The 19,026-nt window shown below is 53.5% G+C and overlaps 1 protein-coding gene across 1 annotated transcript in view; it reads left to right on the top strand.

Moving 5' to 3' along the window:
* The first annotated feature begins 370 nt into the window (after positions 1 to 370).
* Positions 371 to 19,026, top strand: part of BCOR (BCL6 corepressor) — a 79,874-nt gene continuing 61,218 nt past the window's right edge. Inside the window, exon 1 of the mRNA XM_034648800.1 lies at positions 371 to 505. The gene's annotated coding sequence lies outside the window, so the exon portion shown is untranslated. The remainder of the gene's footprint in view (positions 506 to 19,026) is intronic.

Here is a 19,026-nt window from a genome sequence, read left to right as displayed (position 1 = left end):
AAACGGCGTCCAACTCCTTGAAAGTAAACTTGCCGCGAGGGGAGCGAAGGAGGGAGGGGGCTGGCGGGGGTGTCTGCGTCGGGAAGCCTTGTGTCAAGTTTCAGCCCCTAATGACACTCGGTGGCAAGGTGCCAAGGCCCTGGGAACGGCGGCAGGGGGAAGGGCCGCCGGGGTCGGGGTGAATGGGACCGCGCCGCGGGGCCGGACCCGCGAACCCCGAGGCGCACCGCGCGCTCTCGGGCCTGAGGAGGCCGGGGGGGCGGGGGCNTTTTTTTTTTTTTTTTTTTTTTTTTTTTTTTTTTTTTTTTTTCTGAGCGGAGAGGAGCGCAGGCATCTTCCGCAATCCATTCATGCACTGAAGCGCGTGCAGAGCTGCTGATCGCTGCCATTGTTACTCGCGGGCGGTGTGGGAGCCGAGCCTCCACTCTGGCGAGAGATAAATGGCCTCTGACAGCCCCTCCTCGCCAAGAGAGCTCCTCGGATTTCACCGCGCGGCGGCTCTCAGGTCTGTGCCTCTCTCGCTTCCCGGTGAGAACCTTTAAATCAGCGTCCCGGCCCTCCCTCCTCCCCGACGCTGCCCCCCGCCTGCTCAGGCCCCGGGAGGGCCCCGGGGGCGCTGCGCGCCGTCTCTGGCCCCCTCCCCATCTTGGGGGGGGCAAGGTGGGGAGCTCCGGGAGGACCCGGGGGCCGCGGGGGGAGGCGGCTGGCGTCCCCCGCCCTGGGTCCGCACCTCCCCCGGAGCGGAGCCCCGCGCCCCGCCTCCGAGCCCACAAGATGGATCAGGCTACCGTGCGGAGAGCGGGCTGTAAATATTTAAAAAGTCTCTCGCGCGCCGGCGGTAATGGCTTTCGCAGTCGGAATGTGTGCTAGGAGAAGAGAGGAAGGGCGATGTGTGTACAGTGTTGCGAGGTGGGGGAATCGTTCCTACGCCTCCCCCACCGGGTCCGGGGTGGGCTTTAGGTTCCGGCTGCCCGATTTCCCGCCCTCCGCCTCTCCACCGTCGCGTCCCACGGTAGCGTCAAGAACGCCAGTCGATAGGGAACTTGAGCATGGAAGGGCGACGCAGGCCCGGACGAGGTGATCTGGAGCCACTATCCCCTTAGGGATCTCTCAAGGTCCTAGGCTGGGACTGGCTAGAGATTCCCCCGTCCAGGTCCTCTTCTCGCTGGTGCACGGGGGAGGGCGGGAGACGCACAGGTTAGAACCCCCCTGAGTTCGGGCGGTCGCTAAAGCCTGGGCCGGGGTTTCTGCAGCGGGGGCCTGGGCCCTGTCTGTGCCTTTGCTCCCCTCCGCATGCCTCTCTTAAGCCTCGATCCACCCTAAAGGAGAGCCCTTCCTCGCACGCCCCCCCCTTTCTGAATCTGAAAGTAGCTTTGTGGCTGCTGGGACAGAAAACCTGGAAGGAGGCTACGCGGAGATATGGGGTGGGGGGCGGTGCCTAGCGCCCAGGCTTAGTGGAGGTCACACGTGGATGTGGAGGGGGGGATCATTGGCTTCTCTGGCGAGAGTGGGCCTGGGATCTTTAAGGCCAAACCCGGCCGGATGGGAGAGGTGGGGGAGGGGGCATCCCGTCTTCCCGGCTGGGAGAGGCTTAATGGGCCCACCACTGGGTGTGTGCCGGGTGAGGCCGTCGCCTTGGCCAGCAGCCCCTCCCTGGCGGGGCGGGGACGCCGAGTTGCCCAGGGCTGGGGCGGGCCGGGCGCCGCGGGTTCTTCGGGAAGGTTGGAAGGGTGCGCGCCCAGGCTGGGGCAGCCCCCCTGCACTCCTTCGCTCCTCCCGCTCGAGGACCGGCCAAAGTGTGGGTGCTGGCGGCGTGTCAGGGCGCGCCAGGGCCGCTCTCTGCGTTCGAGCGCGTGGAGCTCCCGACTCCCGGCAGCTCCGCGCGCACTCCGGTACCAGGGGCTCGTGTGGTGCCCTGCTCGCTTGTTTGTCTCGTGTGAGCCTCGTAAACCGCCCTGATTTATTACCCAGACTAAATGCTTAATTTGTGAATATGAAACAGATTAAAAGGGGCGGGGGGAGGGGGGCTTGAGGTCGGCATATTTTAGCAATCAGACCAAAGCAGCCAGGCAGATGTTTCAAATTTGTAGACATTTTCAGGCTCATGTGGAAAGCCATCCAGAATGGTCAAGAGGTCTTCTCCTTCCTTCAACCTGAGAACTTGGCAGTGATCAAAAGGAGGTGATTAGTAGCTACAGAGAAAAGACACCGGCAGGCAAGGAGTTAACAGGCTGAGCCCTTCACTTCCAGGATTGGGAATGGGGTTGGGGGGGTGGCCCCCCGCTGAGAGCTGGTCACAAAGGCAAGAGAGGTCCTGGCTAAAAAGGCTGAAGTCCCAGAAGCCAACTTTGAAGAAGAAAGTAGAGGGTCCATTTAAAGTTAATTCAGCAAATAAACTTGATTGGCGATAAAGCAAACAGGAAAGATGGAACCGCCAACTGAAAATGGCCAAAAGACAGTGAAAGTAGTTGGCTGGGGCCGACACATGTGCTTGTGCCTTTCACCAGGCAGGTCCCTGCAGCCGGCTGCCTCACACAGGCCTCACCCGAGCACCTTCTCCCTTTTGAAGAGCCCTCGTGTGAACAGGGGATATTTTTTGGCATTTGTCATTTTTAGGCAACTTCACACATCAAAGGCAAGCACAGTGTTCTTTTCGGCTCCCTGGTTGCAGCCGTCCAGTGAAGCAGATACAATTTCTATAAATTGGCCTTCTCCTCTGGGTTTTGATTGATCATCACCATATGAGATTATTGAAAGTCTAATGTCTTATTTCACTTTCTCCAAGGGGTGAGGAGGGGAACAGTTTATTGGAAGTCAGGCCACGTGAAGACTCTGGTGTTTGTGCAATAGTAATTTCCATTAGCCTGGGTAGATCAGCCTCCGGAAACTCTCCCAGGCATCTCCTGCCGGTTCCTGCAAGCCCCCCTCTCCCCCCACCCCAGGTCTCAGCTTCAGTGGCTAACAGGTACAGTACAAATTTGAGCCTTCTGGAGCCTTTGTCGTGGTAAGGAGAACATGACTGTTGACTAAAATAAGGCAGCACGAGACTCATTTTTTAAACGTATTTATTATAACTCAAGAATTCCCTCTTGAGAACTGTTTCCCACTCCAAACTTTTTTGTTCCTCCTTTGCCTCGATACCATCTTTCATTTTATTAAAGTTGATTATGGTTCCTCTGCCTTGTCCTCAGCCAGACAAAGGCTTAGGGAAAGTCAGAGAACGTGTTAATTATATGTTTCTTGTAAACCAACTTTTCATTTCCCCCTAACACATTTAGTTGGCTTGGTGTTTAGTTTAACACTCAATTGCTGCAAATATGCTGCTTAAAAATGCTGTCTTTATTAAAACAAATAAATGAATGCAAAGACCTTTCTAATTTCAACTCGCGTGGGCTAGAAACAGAACAGAAAACCGAAATCGAGAGCAAGAACGAAGGAAAGGCAGCGGGGAAGGGAGAGAAAAGAGACCAGGAAACACACGCGCGCGCGCGCGCGCACACACACACACGCACGCACGCACACAGTATTCCTTCTGCCATCCCTCCCCCAGCCATGTTAAACTGGTCCATACAATTGTCCCTCCCTGTGCACCCTGCAGCTCGCCAGCCCTCCTGGATTTTCCATCACTTGGCGCCTAAGGCGATCATTAGCCGAGAATGGACAACCTCTACCTGCTGGCAGCCCATCACTTACCAGCGGGGGGGGGGGGGGGGGGGGGGGGGGGGGGGGGGGGGGGGGGAGGGCTGGCTGCAGGCTCCTGTGCCGGAGCTGGGCCCCATTTGCTCAACCCACGAGGGGTCCTTGGTACTTGCCCCTGGGTGCATTGGTGCCTAATTAAACTCTATCCAGGGCAACCTTCGCTAAATATACGGAGGCTGAGAGGAAGCTGGGAGGAAAAGGGGGTCATTACCTGGGCAGAGAGAGTGAATCTTCTGAGAGGCAGGAGGACAGGATCCCTCTGATCACACCTTCTGTTTACCCTCAGCAAAGCCTCTGAGTGCACATTAGCTGTCTTGCTGAAATCAAGGAGAAATGGAAATTAGGAAGGGGAAGGAAAAAAATCCAGAGCCCACAGATAACGAAACAGAAACAGGGCCTGTGTCACCACCAGGCAGGAGGGAGGTCTACCGTAGCTCCAAACAGACAATGCCACTGTAGAAAAATGAGTCGGGTGCCCTTGTGGCATTGGAGTTATCGCTCATGTGCCACGGCCCGGTCACACGCGGGAGCTGCAGCTGTGTATATAAATGGCTGTGAGGACGGAAAGGAACGGATGTGTCAGGAGCCCAAGGACCAGGTGTGTGTTGTGAAGCTAAACAGACTGTGGAAAAGCAGGGGGCGAATCCTCAGCCGAAGGCCAGGGACCCCATGAAAGGCCTGGGCCCACGCAGGATCCAAATGGCCCAACCTGGGTCATGGTCACTTTACCCAGGGCTGGCGAATGGGAGTGGATGCACATGTCATAGAACAGCCGAGCTACCAGGGCTTTAATTGAGCCCCCCTTTAACCCAGCTGAAGAAAGCTGTTCGGAGGGTAAAAAAACAAAAACCCACTAGCTCAAGGTGACCCATTATTGGCAAAAGTAAGACTCGAACCCAGAGCTCCCTGCTCTGGGAAACGGAACCCGAGCAGGAGGCTGACTGGTGGTTAGAAGGAGATCCAGGGTGCTCTTGGTCACTGCAGAAGCCCAGTATTTTAGTCATTTAGCATGTATTAAGCACTTGCTGTGTGCAAAGCACTGCTCTGGGCATATAAGGCCCCGGTGCCGGTGCCGTGAGCCCTCCAAAGAATGCACAGGGGAGCCGCAGTTTTTTCTGTGCCTGGTAACAAAGGCCTTAAAGGACAAGGGGTGAAGGGGCTGGAGAAGGGAAGAAAGAAGCCGGGCACTCGCAGGGGTCTGCTTTTATACGCAGCCCACAAGGAGGTTTACAGCGGGGCAGTCTGGTTGTGCGATGTTCTCCCAGGGGTGGAGGTGCAAGAGAAGACCTCTGGATCAGGCCCCTCACCTCACTGTCCTTGCAGGGCCTGCCGGGAGCATGAGTCTAATGCAAATTGGGAAGCGTTCCTTGCAGTTCTCTCTGTTGCCCTGGACAAATAGAAGAGTGTAGCTTATCCCCAAAAGCTCCTGGACAAATGTAGGCTCTCTGGGGGAGCCGGTAAGGGAATACTGCCTCCCTTAACAAAACAAACCCGAGACTCTCCAAGGTTTAGCACTGGAAACGGAATCTCCCAGCAGAGAAGGGGAGCCGGCTTAAGTGCCCCCACTCTGTACCCCCCAGATTCCACCTGCCCCTTGGGGCGCTCACAGTGTGATCACAGGTGCCCTCCCTGCAGCCATCTGGCCTCCGCCCAGCCTCCGCTCTTGGTTTCCCTAAGCAGAGGCGAAACATGCTGGAACCTTCAAAGCACATTCCTAAACACTAAGGGAGATCTGCGGGGAAGTGAAAACAAAGAGGCCAAGGAGCGCTGGAGCAGTTCAGCTTACAGAGTCTGTGGGCCAACAGGGCTGGCCCAAGTTCAGTCAGACTTCCTGGCTGGGGGCCAGCCGGAGCTGGCAGCATGCCCTTTCCAGCCCACCACTCAGGCCTGCGTTGGCCCCCAGACCTGGGCACACCCTCGCACCCAGCCCAAGCCCTGGGAAGCCCTGCCGTCCCTCGGTGGCCCTCTCAGCCCCCCCTCTCGCCCCTTAGGGTGCTAGTTCCAGTGCCAGTCAACGGTCCCTGGGCCCCTTAGCCTAGAACTTCCCAAGAGTGAGTGGGTTGCCAGTGGGCCAGCCCCTCGGGGTGGCCCAGTGTGTCTGGGGGTGGTCCAGGGCCCCTGATGGGTGACTTCCGGCCTTGAGCAGCCATCTTGGGCAGTGGTGGATACTCGGTCGCTGTGGACCCTGGTGCGCCCTGAAAATAGCACGTTGTAGGTGCCGACTTGTGATAAGCATGACACCCAGGCTCCAAGAAGTACCCGCACGTACAACGGGGAGAGCATCAGGCCCATGGCCCTTTATGGAAGGTGAGCACTCATTCAACACCTAGCCCCTCTTGTTTGTCGGGCGTTGCATTTGTGGCCGTTGGGGGTGGCTGGGGGAGACCCCAGGCCCTGGGCCCCTCCTTAGAGAACTTACAATCCCCCCAAGAGAGATAAGCCCCACATAGCGAAAACCTCTCTGTGCTCACACTAATTGAAACCAGGGGAAAGAGCCACCCTTGGTTTTCCCCTCAGGCATATATTGTTCCAGCCAAAGGGCGGATGGCGTGCTTCTGCCCACTTTCCACAGCTGGATACCCAAACACTTCCCCCCAACTCTGAGCTGCCGACCTGCTGAACGGGGACTTGGGCGTGGGGAGTTCTGTGCCCTCTTTCCTGAGGTTCCATCCAGGCAATGTCGCGTTAGGGGCAGATGTTAGGGGGAACACCTGCATATGCCCCCAAATTCTAAGGATAGATATCAAGGGTGTATAGAGGGAAAATAAGCCCCACCCACCCTCTTCCTCAGTCATCCAGTTTGTCTCTCTGGGGGGGGTCACTGCTCCCCAAATTCTTGCTTACCCTCCCCGAGATCGTCTATTAAGGCTAATTCTTTTAAAAAATTATTTTATTTTTAAAAACCGCAAACCCACAGAAAAATCGAAGGAACAGTACAATGAACACCCATATAGGAAGGCAGATTTTCAAAAGCGCTATATTTGTTCAACACGCCTACCCTTGGAAAGAATTCAAAACCCCTTCAAAGATCTGAATTAATTTAACTTTATCTTCAAATGTTGGTTAGGAATACTTTGCCCTCGTAGATACGTCGCTTGTCCATCCTTCCTCCCCGCCCCCCACCCGCAGCCCCTAGCCCCTTGTCCATGTGTCTTGTTCATGGTGGGCCTTTGACAAATCTTGTGGGGTTCAAACAGCAAAGACCACACAGTAGTTGGCAGGGTAGAGCCCCGACTGCCGGCTTGGAAACCTGGCTCTGCCCCCTGACTAGCTGTGCGGCTTTAGGCAGTTACTCTTGGTGCCTCACTTTGCCCCTCTGTAAAATGGAGGGTAGTAATACGACAGATTTCAGAATGTTGGGAGAATTCAATTGGTGGATGGACAGAAAGCACTTAAAATAGTGCCTGGCATATATGTATGTATGTATGTATGTAGGTAGGTGCTTAACAGGTACAGGGGAGGCTGGACACTGAAACACATTTGGTATCAACTTTATTTTGGTCATTGCCCGTGAGTCATTTGGCCCCAGGTTCATTGGTGAGGGCGAGGGAGGCCCAAGGTAACCGGGAATGCGGCTGCATAATCCCCCCCATCCCAGCCCAGCTGTGCTCTGAGCTGAGGCAGAGTGGCGCATAAGTGACAAGGCTTTCCCGTGGACAGCTTCCACCCTCGTGGAGAGTTTCTAGCCGTGCTTATTAAAAAGGACTTTGGAGGGAAAGTCCCCCTCCCCCCATTTTCTGGTCTAGCTAGTTGCTGCTCTGCTGATAGAAACATCTTCAGAGAAAGAACTAGCATTTACTTGAGGGACAGAGCCAGGAAGAGCATGCCTTTATCTGTCTCCCTCCGTTTCTCTCTCTCTCTCTCTCAGGGAGTTTCAGGCTCCCAAAAGGCCCGCTTTGGGCCCAAGGTGAGGGTCTGACAGGCCAGCGGGTGCTATCCCAGGAGTCCCCCTGTCTGATAAGCCAGAGAGGGTCTTATGGACCCTCAGACAAAGCTGTCCCGGATGCTCTTCACATAGGAATGGTTGAGTGGTGGATGTCTTAACAGCCAGAGGCAAGAGAGGACCCGGGAAAAATAAAGAAATTTGTTAAAAGGTATACTTTGCTCTGTGCTATAAAATACTGTGCCTAATGTTAGGCTTTGACGGCTGTAATATCTGACCTTGACATTGTAGTGTTTCTGCCATATAATTTAATTAACGTGTGATGCTGGCACGATGCCAGAGAGTCAAACGTTCTGACAGCTCTTGGAAGCCATGTAAGTCCCTTTGAAGTTCCCCCCGGTGAACTAGCACACAGAGAAACCCCCTAAGGTTGAGGACAGCCCCCGATACAGGGTACAGAAATTTAGCTGCGTTGTGGTTACATTGGATGGCACTGGCCAAGCTCCCTGCATCCTGACTTGTCCGGGTTCTAGAGGCCTCCTGTGGTTTGTGAGGGCCCCCACCACCGTGAGTGGCTCCTGGAGGACAAAAAACTCATCCCTCATCAGGAACAACGTGAGGAGGTCTCCTGTTTGCAGATTTTTCCCCCCAGATGTTTTCTTTTCCCTCCACTTTGCCTATCACCAAATCATCGAGCTTCATACAGGAACATAAATTAGATAAGGGGTGTATAAACTAAAGGACAAAGAGGACTGTATACCTCCATTCTGCACTTAATTAACTCTTACTATGCTCCTACCAAGTCTTTGGGCATTTATACCACAGAACAAAACAGCATCTTGGCCATTCATAAAACTTCATTTCACTGGAGAGAGAAAAAGAAGAAATTAATGAGCACGAATATGTACGTAATACTTCAGGTTGCGATAAGTGTTATGAAGAATTCAGAAGGGTGGGGCACCTGGGTGGCTCAGTTGGTCAAGCATCCGACTCTTAATTTCTGCTCAGGTCACGATCTCGGGGTCATGAGATCGAGTCCCGAGTCGGGCTCCACGCTCGGCATGGAGTATGCTTGTCCTTCTCCCTCTGCCCCTCCCCCTGCTTGCTTGCTTGCTTCCTCCCTCCCTCTCTCAAATAAATAAGTAAAATCTTAAAAAAAAAAAAAAAGAATTAAGAAGGGTAGGGGAATAGAGAGAGGTGGGGTGTTCTTTTAGATGGTAGACTGTGCATTAGGAGTCTGGGGTTGACAGAATCACGTGCGTAGGTGGCGTATCAGTCAGTGCTTGCCCCAGTAATGCCGTATAACAAAACACCTTCGAACTTGGTTGTTTACATCGATAAGCATTTGTTTCTCACCTCTGTGTCTGTGAGTCACCTGTGGGTTAGCTCTTCTAGACTGTGTTCAGTTGGGCTTGGCTCTAAGTGTGGGTTGGGTCCAGTCTCCTACATGCATCTCTCATCCTTCATGGGCGAGAGGACGACCGGGGTCATGCCTGGTGCGTCCTAGTCTCCAAACTTGCACTCTGTTACTTCTGCTTACATTCCATTGGCCGAAAGATGTTCTGTGGCATGACATCAATGGGATGGGTGGGAGGTACACTCCACCTCTAGCTGAATGAATTGCAGTCACGTGACAAAAGGGCGTGGACACAGGGTGGGGTGAAGAATTGGGAACAGCAATGCAATGTGAAACAGATGGTTCAAACCCCAACTATGAATCTCTAGCTATGGCATTCATATATACAAATACATATATCAAATGATAGAACTGCCTTTGCTGGAATCTTCTGTTTTAGATTAAATTTAAATAAATCCATGCAATAATTACACATTAGCATCCCTGAGGTGATTTATTATGGGACCAGAGGCTTCTGGTCATGGCCACAAACCTCAGAAAACCTGGGAAGATGGACCACAGACCATCCCAGTGCTCAGAGAGAAGGCCATGATACAGACCTTTCTTCTTGCCTGGGCTTCCCTTGCAGGTGGGAAAGACCAGAGGAGACCCCCAGATCCAGCAAGTGTCCTTGCTGGCCTCTGAGCGTGTCATGGAGTGACAGAAATCTGGAGTAGGCCCCAGGAGGTGTCACAGGGCCTCACGGTACTACCAGCTAGACGTTGAGCTAGTCCCATTGGCTGTCTAGGACACATATTCATGTGTTCGTTGTATAAGGGCATAGGTCAAAGATTCCAGAACTTTCTTGCAGCTCCTTTCCTCCTGGCACGGTCTTCCCTTTCTCATGAATGCCATCCTTGAATAACGTGAGAGGGATCCCTGAGTGTCTCTTCAGAAAGTGATGATGTTTAAAATCGGGCCTTTCTTCAATGAATTCCTCCAGGGCTCTGCAGTCAGCCAAGTACTGGAACCTGGCCCTTCCCTTTAGGAAGGAAGGCTTGCTGTTCAATTGATTCCGATGGCTAATGGAATCTAATCGCCTTTGGCCAAAGCGATTCCAATCCAAGGAATCCACTGTATAAAAACTCAAGGTGGCAGCATCAAGATTTCCATCTTGTAAGCAAAGATCATGGAGCCCAGGGGCAGATGTTTAATGGTGGGGCCCCATAGGGATTCAGACCATCTCTTACTTGGGAGAATTCGGGCCCCTGTCACCATAGGTGTGCGAGGTGATCCATCTCCTAGAACTGGAAGGGGGGCCAGCCGGTTATAATCACCTCGCAGACCCGCCGCCATTGTGCAGCGCGCTGGCCCTTCTGACCCTACAACTCGGTCTCCGATTCCACTGGTAACGTTGTTCAATTTAACTGGGTCTATCTTGAACTTACCCGTCTCTCAACCTCCCTCGGCTTTGTTGCTTTGTCACTCTCAGTGTTAAATCTCTTCGCAACTCTATGCCAGAGGCCCTTCTGTGCTTCCAGCCTTCCTTCCCCATTAGATAATGATAATGACGATGGTGATGATTCACTTTTTGTCGAAACAAACTAGCTACACGGAAAAGCACACATGCCACTAGTGTACGGCTTGAAGGCCACACCCATTTAACGAGCACTCGGATCAGGAAACAGAACATCACCAGCACCCCAGAAATCAGTTCGTGCCCCCTTCCAGGTACAATGGCCCCAAAGATAACTGTTGTTCTAACTACTTTATATATATATATATATATATATTTTTTTTTTTTTTTAAGTAAACTCTACCCCCAACCCCGAGAGCAACAGTCGCACGCTCCACCGACTGAGCCAGCTGGGCGCCCCTGTTGTCCTAACTTCCAATAGCATTGATTGGTATTGTCTGATTTGGGACTTGATAGAAACAGAATCTACAATGTGAGCTTTTTGTATCCTGCCTTTTTTGTTCCACATTACGCTTATGAATTCCATCCGTAGTGTGTCTAGTGTGGTTCGTTCATTATGCTGTGTAGTGTCCCACTGTGTGAAGACACCACATTTTATTTATTTGTCTACTGTCCTATTGTTGATGGGCATCTGGGCAGCTTTGCGTTGGAGCTTTTGCTGATCGTGCCGCGATGAACACTTGCGCACCTGCCTTCTGGTGAAGAGATGGCCACGTTTCTGCGGGCTGTATGTATACCCACAAGCTGTATTGCCGGGGTACAACTTGGGCCTCTGTTCAGCTTTAACAGTGCCAGAGTTTTCCAAAGCAGTCGTGCTGATTCGTACTGCTACCACGGAGAATGAGAGTTCTCCTTGCCAGCACTTGGGATTTTCTCTTTTTCCTTTTAGGCATTCCAGTGAACCCTATTCGATTTCAAAGTAATTTCCTTCCTTAAAAATTCTCCCAAGTGTCTCCCATAAAACCGTCATGGGGGAAATGTTAGCTGATGCCCTGGGACATAAGCACCTGAGGTTTTCTTGTACTTTTCAGGAAAATCTGAAATGTGGTCCTTGATCTTTATTTTATTTTATTTATTTATTTTTAAAAGATTTTATTTATTTATGTGACAGAGAGACAGCCAGCGAGAGAGGGAACACAGCAGGGGAGTGGGAGAGGAAGAAGCAGGCTCCCAGCAGAGGAGCCCGATGTGGGACTCAATCCCGGAATGCCGGGATCACGCCCTGAGCCGAAGGCAGATGCTTAACGACTGTGCTACCCAGGCGCCCCCTGATCTTTATTTTATTTTATTTATTTTATATTTTATTTTATTTTATTTTTAATAAATTTTTAAAAAGATTTTATTTATTTATTTGACAGAGAGACAGCCAGCAAGAGAGGGAACGCAAGAGGGGGAGTGGGAGAGGAGGAAGCAGGCTCCCAGTGGAAGAGCCTGATGTGGGGCTCGATCCCAGATTTCTGGGGTCATGCCCTGAGCCGAAGGCAGACGCTTAACGAATGTGCTACCCAGGTGCCCTGGTCCTTGATCTTTAAAGACGGTAGCTTTTGGAAACAGAGAAAATAAAAAATCTGGATCAAACTTCAAGCCCCAGCTTCCCTTCCTCCAGTCTGGTCCCCCTCTACACTGGTTGCCACAAGCCACAAGCACACTCACCAGGCGGCCCGAGGTTTCCCAATGCCTACCCACGCCCTTCTGCCTACTCTGCCCTTCAAGGGGGCCTCAGCTCTTGCCCCCCCCCCCAGAGTGATCGCCCTCCTCTCCCTGACCCCCAGCTTCAGGCGTACTTCCTTCACAGAGCCCCACGCAAACTGCTGGCTTAAGTTTGATCGTCTCAGATGTCCTCGTGCTCATCGTCACAGCACAAAACTTGTCATCTGGCCTCTCTATTAGATCTTTAGTTCCTTGATTCAGTTGTAAGTTCTTAGATGGCAGGGACCACAGAGCCTAGCAAGGGGCTAACACACACGAGTTGTCCACGACGTTAGGGTCCAGAAAGTCTGACTATAATCAGATGAGCACATAGCATGAGTGATTTCCTAACACTGGGTGTATTTTGAGGAAAAGCTCGTGGTCTGCTCTGATGGTCTATAATAGCCGGGCTGAGCTTCAGGGCCCACAGGCTGGTTCACACTCTGAGTGTTTCAGTGTCACCTCAGGTGTCCGTGTAGAATGCAGGGTCCTGGCCCCGTGCCTGAAACGTCGGACTGGGTAGGCCTGGGGTAGGGCCTGGCATTCTCTACCTTTTTCTTTCTTTTTTTTTTTTTTTAAGATTAATTTATTTTTATTTGAGAGAGAATGGGGGAGGGGCAGAGGGCGAGGGAAGGAAAAGAATCCCAAGCAGACTTCCTGCTGAGCACGGGGCCCAACATGGGACTCGATCTCACGACCTGAGCTGAAACCCAAAGTCGGACGTTTAACCAACCGGGCCACCCAGGTGCCCCTGGCATTCTCTACCTTTAACACCCCCCACAGCTGACCACAGCTAGGTTTGGAAACTAGTTGGGTCCAAAAAGAATGTTCTCTGCTAGAAAATGAGAAAATGTCGGAGGGTGTGGGCAGAGGGGGCTGTGATGGAAGGTTTTGGGCTTAGAGAGATGGTGTTTGAGTCTCGGCTCCTTCGCTTACCACCATGCGTGTGACCACGGGCAAGTTCCTTGACCCTCTGAGCCTCAGTTTTCTCTTCTGTGAAGTGGGAACAAACACCACAGAGCTGCTTCAGTGCAACGAGTTACCAGGGATTTGTTGGTAATTTGCTGGGAGGAATTCCAGGAAGGGAATTCTCTGGGTGGCTCTCACCTGGGGTACCTCGCGTGTGGTTGCAGTCGGATATCACCGGGGGCGGCAGCCATCTAAAAGACGTCCAAGATGGGGCGCTCACATGGCAACTAGTTGATGGGGCCCACTGTCTGGAAGTTTGGTGGGGCTGTTGACTGGGGCGTCTGCGTGTGACTCCCCAGTATGGTGGCTGACTTCTTTCTGACTTCTCCCGGAATGGGTGCCCCAAAAGAGCCGGGAGGAAGTGGCATAGCTTTTTCTCTGACCTAGCCTCTAAGTCTCATGGCGTCACTTCTGCTGTGTTCAAAGCAGTCATGAGCCCACCCAGATTTCTGGGAGTGGGGGCATTGACTCGCAGTGGGAAGAGGGTCAGTAACCTGCAGCCATGACCTGCGGCCATGTATCTCGTGGTGTCGTTTTCAAGATGAAATAAGGCCATCTCTTTAAGTGCTGGGCCAGTGTGGATTCCCCTTCTAGACGGAGGCCTGGGAGCTCACGGGTCAGTGTCAGTGCCGGGGGCCAGGTTCACAGTTGCAGTTGTCCATATCTACTGGGCTGTAGGGACCAGGTGAAGGGACAATCGTTCTTGGTTTCTAGTCATTTCTAGTCCCTCTGGATAGTTGGTACAGGGCAGCAGTGGGGCACCTTCTGACTCTCTGATGGGGGTTACTGGCTGCAGGAGGTGTCCCATGGTTCCCTGTGACCACGTATGAGCCCTGCCCATGTGCCTGGTCTCAACTGGAAGCTTTCTGGGCTCCAGATGGGAGCATTGGCTGAGGACACCATGTCTTCAGGAAGACACCCTGGTGTGGGGCCCTCAGGAAGCCCACTTGTGTTAAGACGGTGAACTGAGTGGCAACTGGAGAGTAGCTTTTGTGGGCACAGTTCTTGTACCTCATGTTCAAGAATGGGTCCCTTCTTTGGCTTTTCTTTCTTTGCCCCAGGTCTAGAGAGAGCCCCAGGAGCTGAGGAAGTCAACAAGAGACCATTTGGGCCAGGTTGCAGGCTCCCAGAGGGAGGTGGGGGATGGACTGCCTTCCAGAGCTGCCTTCCAGGGTACCTCAGGATGAGGCAACATTAAAAGGGAGACTGGGAAGGCAGGACAGCGCAGGGACAGCCATTATGTGTGTGCTACAAGCTGCTGTCATTTGGGAAGGGGGTGGTTGAGAGCTGTCACTGAGAAAGGGTCCCATTTACCCCTCTGGCTCACACTCTTATTCTGGAAAAAGGCAATGGAGTCTGTGTCTGGCAGTGTGAGGAAGCTTCTCTGTGTGGGCTTGCCATCCACTCGCAGCCTCGTGCCTCAGGTTCCCCATCTGTAAAATGGTGGGTCATGAGCTGCCTGCCTCAAGTGTCATGAGGATGAAATGTGAGGGTGCACATTAAGCCCCCCTTAATGGGGTTGGGCTTCAGGTAGGGATTTGTGTCAGCAGGAGCCAGGGAAGAAGGGAGGGGTAGTGAGGGTGGGTTCAGGGTGGAGCAGAGACCCGGTGTGCTGTTTGTGGTTCCTGCCTCTGAGTAAGGACACTGGAGGAGCTCCCCACCCCCACCCCTACCCCCAGTTCCCCAAGGCCTCCCAGCTCCTGCTTCCCTCCCTTCAGACTGGTTCACCTTCTCCCTGAGCATTTCCCGGCCACTCCACCCATCCTTCTGCCTCCTTACATACCTGGCCTGGCCTGGCCGCAGCCCCACCGCTGAGGCCTGCCCCTCCCTACCCTAGTAGACAACCAGCTCCTCCCGTTTCTACTCACTGGGCCCAAATTGCCATTCTCCTTAAGTTTCAGACCTTGGGGGAGAGGAAAAACCCTCCATTTGGGAGTGTGGGCCCAGCAGCTTTGTGACCTCAGGAGAGCTACTTAACCTCTCTGAGTCAGTTTCCTCATCTACAAAAAAGATCGTAATTGTGACTAATGACTTGTTTTGACCGTACTCCCACGAGGATTCAATAGGGGAATGCAGTAAGTATGCACCTGGTACTTAGTAGGTGCTTAATAAATGGCAGCTCTTTTCAGAATGGTGCTATGGGTGTATATCCAGAAGGTGTTTCATTCAGCCACGTTCAGGGATTGGACTGGCATAGGGGGCCACTTACTATCAGAGGGTGGATTAAGAAGCAGAGGTCCTCCTCCCGTGATGACTCGGGGAGAGCACCCCTTTATCTGCCTGCCTCCTTTACCTCCTGAGAGGTACCTTGTGCTATGCCCCAGGATGGAAACAGCGGGGACAGACTCGGATGGGGGGGGGCAACCCAGAGGGAGCTGGGAACCCCTGAGGGAAGCAACAGTTCTGGATAGAGGATTTTCTCATTTCCTTGAGGGCTTTGCCCAATATACATGAAACATAGCTTCTTCCAAAACTTTTGGACCCTACTCTCTCAATGAGATTATCAGTTGGTTGTTGCTGTGTAACAAAGTACCCTAATATGGAGTGGCTGAAAACAACAGTGTATCTTCCTCGCTGTTGGGCAGTTCCTGTGCACAGCTGGTTGCTGGAGCGGGTGCACGGGGGCAGTCAGCTGGGGGACATCTAGGGGAGGGGACGTAGATTCCACCTTGTCTTAGTTTGCCTGGGCCACCGTAACAAAGTACTACATGCTGGGGGTGGGGAGGGGTGCTGAAATGACAGAAAGGTACTGCCTCATGGTTCTGGACACTAGAAGTCCGAGATCAAGGTGTCGGCAGGCCCTTCTGAGGCCTCTCTCCTGGGCTTGTAGATGGCCACCTTCTCACTGTGTCCTCACATGGTCTTCCCTCTGGGTGGGTCTGTGTCCATACGTCTTTTTATAAGGACACCAGTCAGATTGGATTAGGGCCCACCCTCATGACCACATTTTAATTTAACTAACTCTTTAAAGACCCTAATTCCAAATATACTCATAGTCTGAGGTACTAGGGGTTAGGACTTCAGCATGTGGATTTTGGGGGACACAATTCAGCCCATGATGCAACCCCTTGGTGGGAGGAGCCACAGAGAAGTGGTGGCCGTGTTTAATCTGCGACGGGAGGTTGTATAGTACATAGCAAATGCTCACGCCTGTCAGCTGCTAGCGTTACTGTCATTACCTTGGCATCGTGAGGTTAGTGAGGGAACACTTCCACTAGTGGCCCTGCCCCCCCCGACTCCCCTCTCCAGCAGTCACTGCCCCTAACCCCTGACAGCAGGCTGCAGGGACCTCAGCCGTCTTGACTCCATTCTTCCCACTTGCTCAGTTGGCCATGAGTGGACTGAGTGGGCAGCCTCCCAGAACTGGACAAGCTGGGCTGGCCCCAACAGCCTTTATCACCCCCACGCCCTCCCCCCAACATACCCCTCCACCCTAAGCCTGACTGGTCGCCTCCCCCAGGGTTCCTGGAGTGTCTTTTCCAGGGCATTCTCCCCTGAGAGCATGGAAGCTGTTCCCATAGCACCTGGCTTATACATAGGGGGTGTTTAATAAGCATTTGTAGACTAGGTTTGATTGCAGAATCTTCACGGTCCCCTTAAGGCCCTAGCTTGGATCCCAAAGTCGCAAAGAGCCCAGTGGGACTTGGGAAGGTTTCTTCGATCACAGCTTCTCTGATGCTCATTCCGCCCCTCCTGCCCCTTACCGGAACCCATTCCACATCTGCCCGTCCTCACCAGGGGGCCCCTTCTGAAGATGCAGGGTTTTCACCTTGAACCTGACTTGTATGTGCGTGGATTGATTAGGACGGTGGTGCATTTCTGCTCCCCCTTAACCTCCTTACACACACATGCACGCATGTACGTACACACACACACACCCCAAGAGCCATCCTGCGCCCCGGGGCAGTATCTCCCCCCAGGCTGTGCCCCTGCACTTCCAGAGCAAGATCAGTGAAGGAAAGTGGGACACAGCTACAGGTGCCGCCATGCCAAGATGTGAGAACACTGGGAAGAAGGCAAGGGGAAGAAATGGCATGCAGTTGGGGGAGGCCAAGTGCCGTATTGGTTGCAGCGCTAATGGGTACCCAGTGCAGCTCAGAGACACAGGGATGGTGGCACCCAACAGAGAGGGCCCCCAGAGCTCACACTGTGCCAGAGCTGTGGCTCAGTAGGGCAGACGATTTTAGTTCTGTCCGTGAGCACCGTTGTGAGCTGATGGTGAATTTGCAGAAGGCCTCACCAAGAAACAGGTGTGAGTGACAGCAGCATCCCTACTGCCCCTACACAGCCCTCCTCGGCCCTCGGGGCTCTGGTGGTGGAGGGTTCCCGAGACCCTTTCGCAACTCCCGTCCGCACCCCACTGCTGCCCACACAGCTTGGGGACAGGCCAAATGTGACATCCCCTTCAGAGTGGGAGAAGCACGTGCATCCCGAAGAAGAAATCACGCAAGGATTTCAGGAAAGGGACAGAATGGGGATTTCTGGTCCCCATGACCCATTTTGTAAAAGTTGCTGTTTGACCCACAGTGGATGTCTTGAAACCTCTAAAAGGAAGGTCAGCAAGTGTCTGAGGCTCCCAGGCCTCAGAGTTGCCCCAGGGCCCAGGAACGAGGTCAGACGTGCTAAGTGCCATGCTGTGGCCCAAAGCTCCTGCCGTGCCAAGCAGTTCTGCTAAGGCAGAATGTGTTTTCCAAACAGTCTGGCTGGTCAGCCAGGCTTGGGGCAGCAGTGGGTAGCAACAGGCTAAGTGTGACACGCTGGGCTTGGCCCCAGACTCTGGGCCTTTTTAAACCAGCACGCTCTGCTTCGCTCCCTACTCTAAGCTGTCTGCTTGGAAAACATCTCCGCCCGGGTGGTGAGGGATCTAAGCCCTGGTGACAGGGAAGTTGAAATTCTCCTAACCAGCGGCCGAAGGCTGCTAAGAATATCCAGCCACAGATCTGACCACAGGCCAGTTAATGCCCCGCGGCTTCCGTGGCCCTCCAGGCACAGGAGGTGGGACCTTACTGGACAGCGGGTGCTCAGAGAATCCCTCCATTGTGAGTGTGCAGGCACGGAAGTAAAGACTAAAGTGAAACAAAAAACAAAACAAAACCAAACCCACCAGTAAGCCCACCCTGCCCTCAAGGAATATATCATCTGAGGAGGGAAGACAGAGACATACCAGAGGGACTCCCTGGATGTTACAGATAAAAGCAAGGACAACCATACGGAGGGGACAAGAGGTTCCCAGTGTAAAGCAGAGAGCCCGCCCCGGCTTCCCCGCAACCAGATGGGTGGATCTGTGGCCTGGCCGCTGGTGGCCTGCCAGGGAGCCCAGGATACATGGGCCTTCCTCCAGCCCTCCGTTTCTACATCTGCGAAGCCAGGGGTTTGGCTCAGGGCCATAAACGTTTCACGGGCAAAGGGGACTCCCAGGGCCCTGGACCCCAGTTCGTGCCTCACGGCATGTCATGAGCAGGTGGTCAGCGGGCCCAGCGAAAGGAAGCAGGGTGAGAGGAAGGGTGGGAGAAGGGGGCTCCTGGAGGGGGACCCGCATGCGCAACAGTGGGGAGCGGCTGTGCCTGTACAGGGGGGTAGTGACAAGTCCAATTTGGCTGGAGTGGAAGGAAGTTCCTCTAGAGGAGAGGAAGATAAGAGGAAAGACAGGGTGGGGGCCTGGCCTTCGGCCAACGCGGCCTGCTTTCCGCCCTCACTCTGGAGTCCCGGGCCGCGGGCAGGGCCGCAGGGAAGCTGCACGGTGCATCCTCAGCCGGGGTGGGGGCTGGCCCTCGGCCAACGCGGCCTGCTCTCCGCCTGAAAGTTTGCTTCTGTTCACGTGATTTTACCCTGTGCCTCCTGGCTGTCTCTAGAACAACCTCGCCGCACTCCACACAGCGTGTCCCCACCGTCCCCACCCTCCAGCCGCCAGGTCTCCCGCACAGAGCTCCAGTACAATCACAAGCCTTATTCTTCCCCAGTTTGTTTCTTTTT

Source organism: Ailuropoda melanoleuca, chromosome X (genome assembly GCF_002007445.2).
Source record: "Ailuropoda melanoleuca isolate Jingjing chromosome X, ASM200744v2, whole genome shotgun sequence".
Classification (NCBI taxonomy): domain Eukaryota; kingdom Metazoa; phylum Chordata; class Mammalia; order Carnivora; family Ursidae; genus Ailuropoda; species Ailuropoda melanoleuca.
This window is presented reverse-complemented; position numbering and strand designations above follow the sequence as displayed.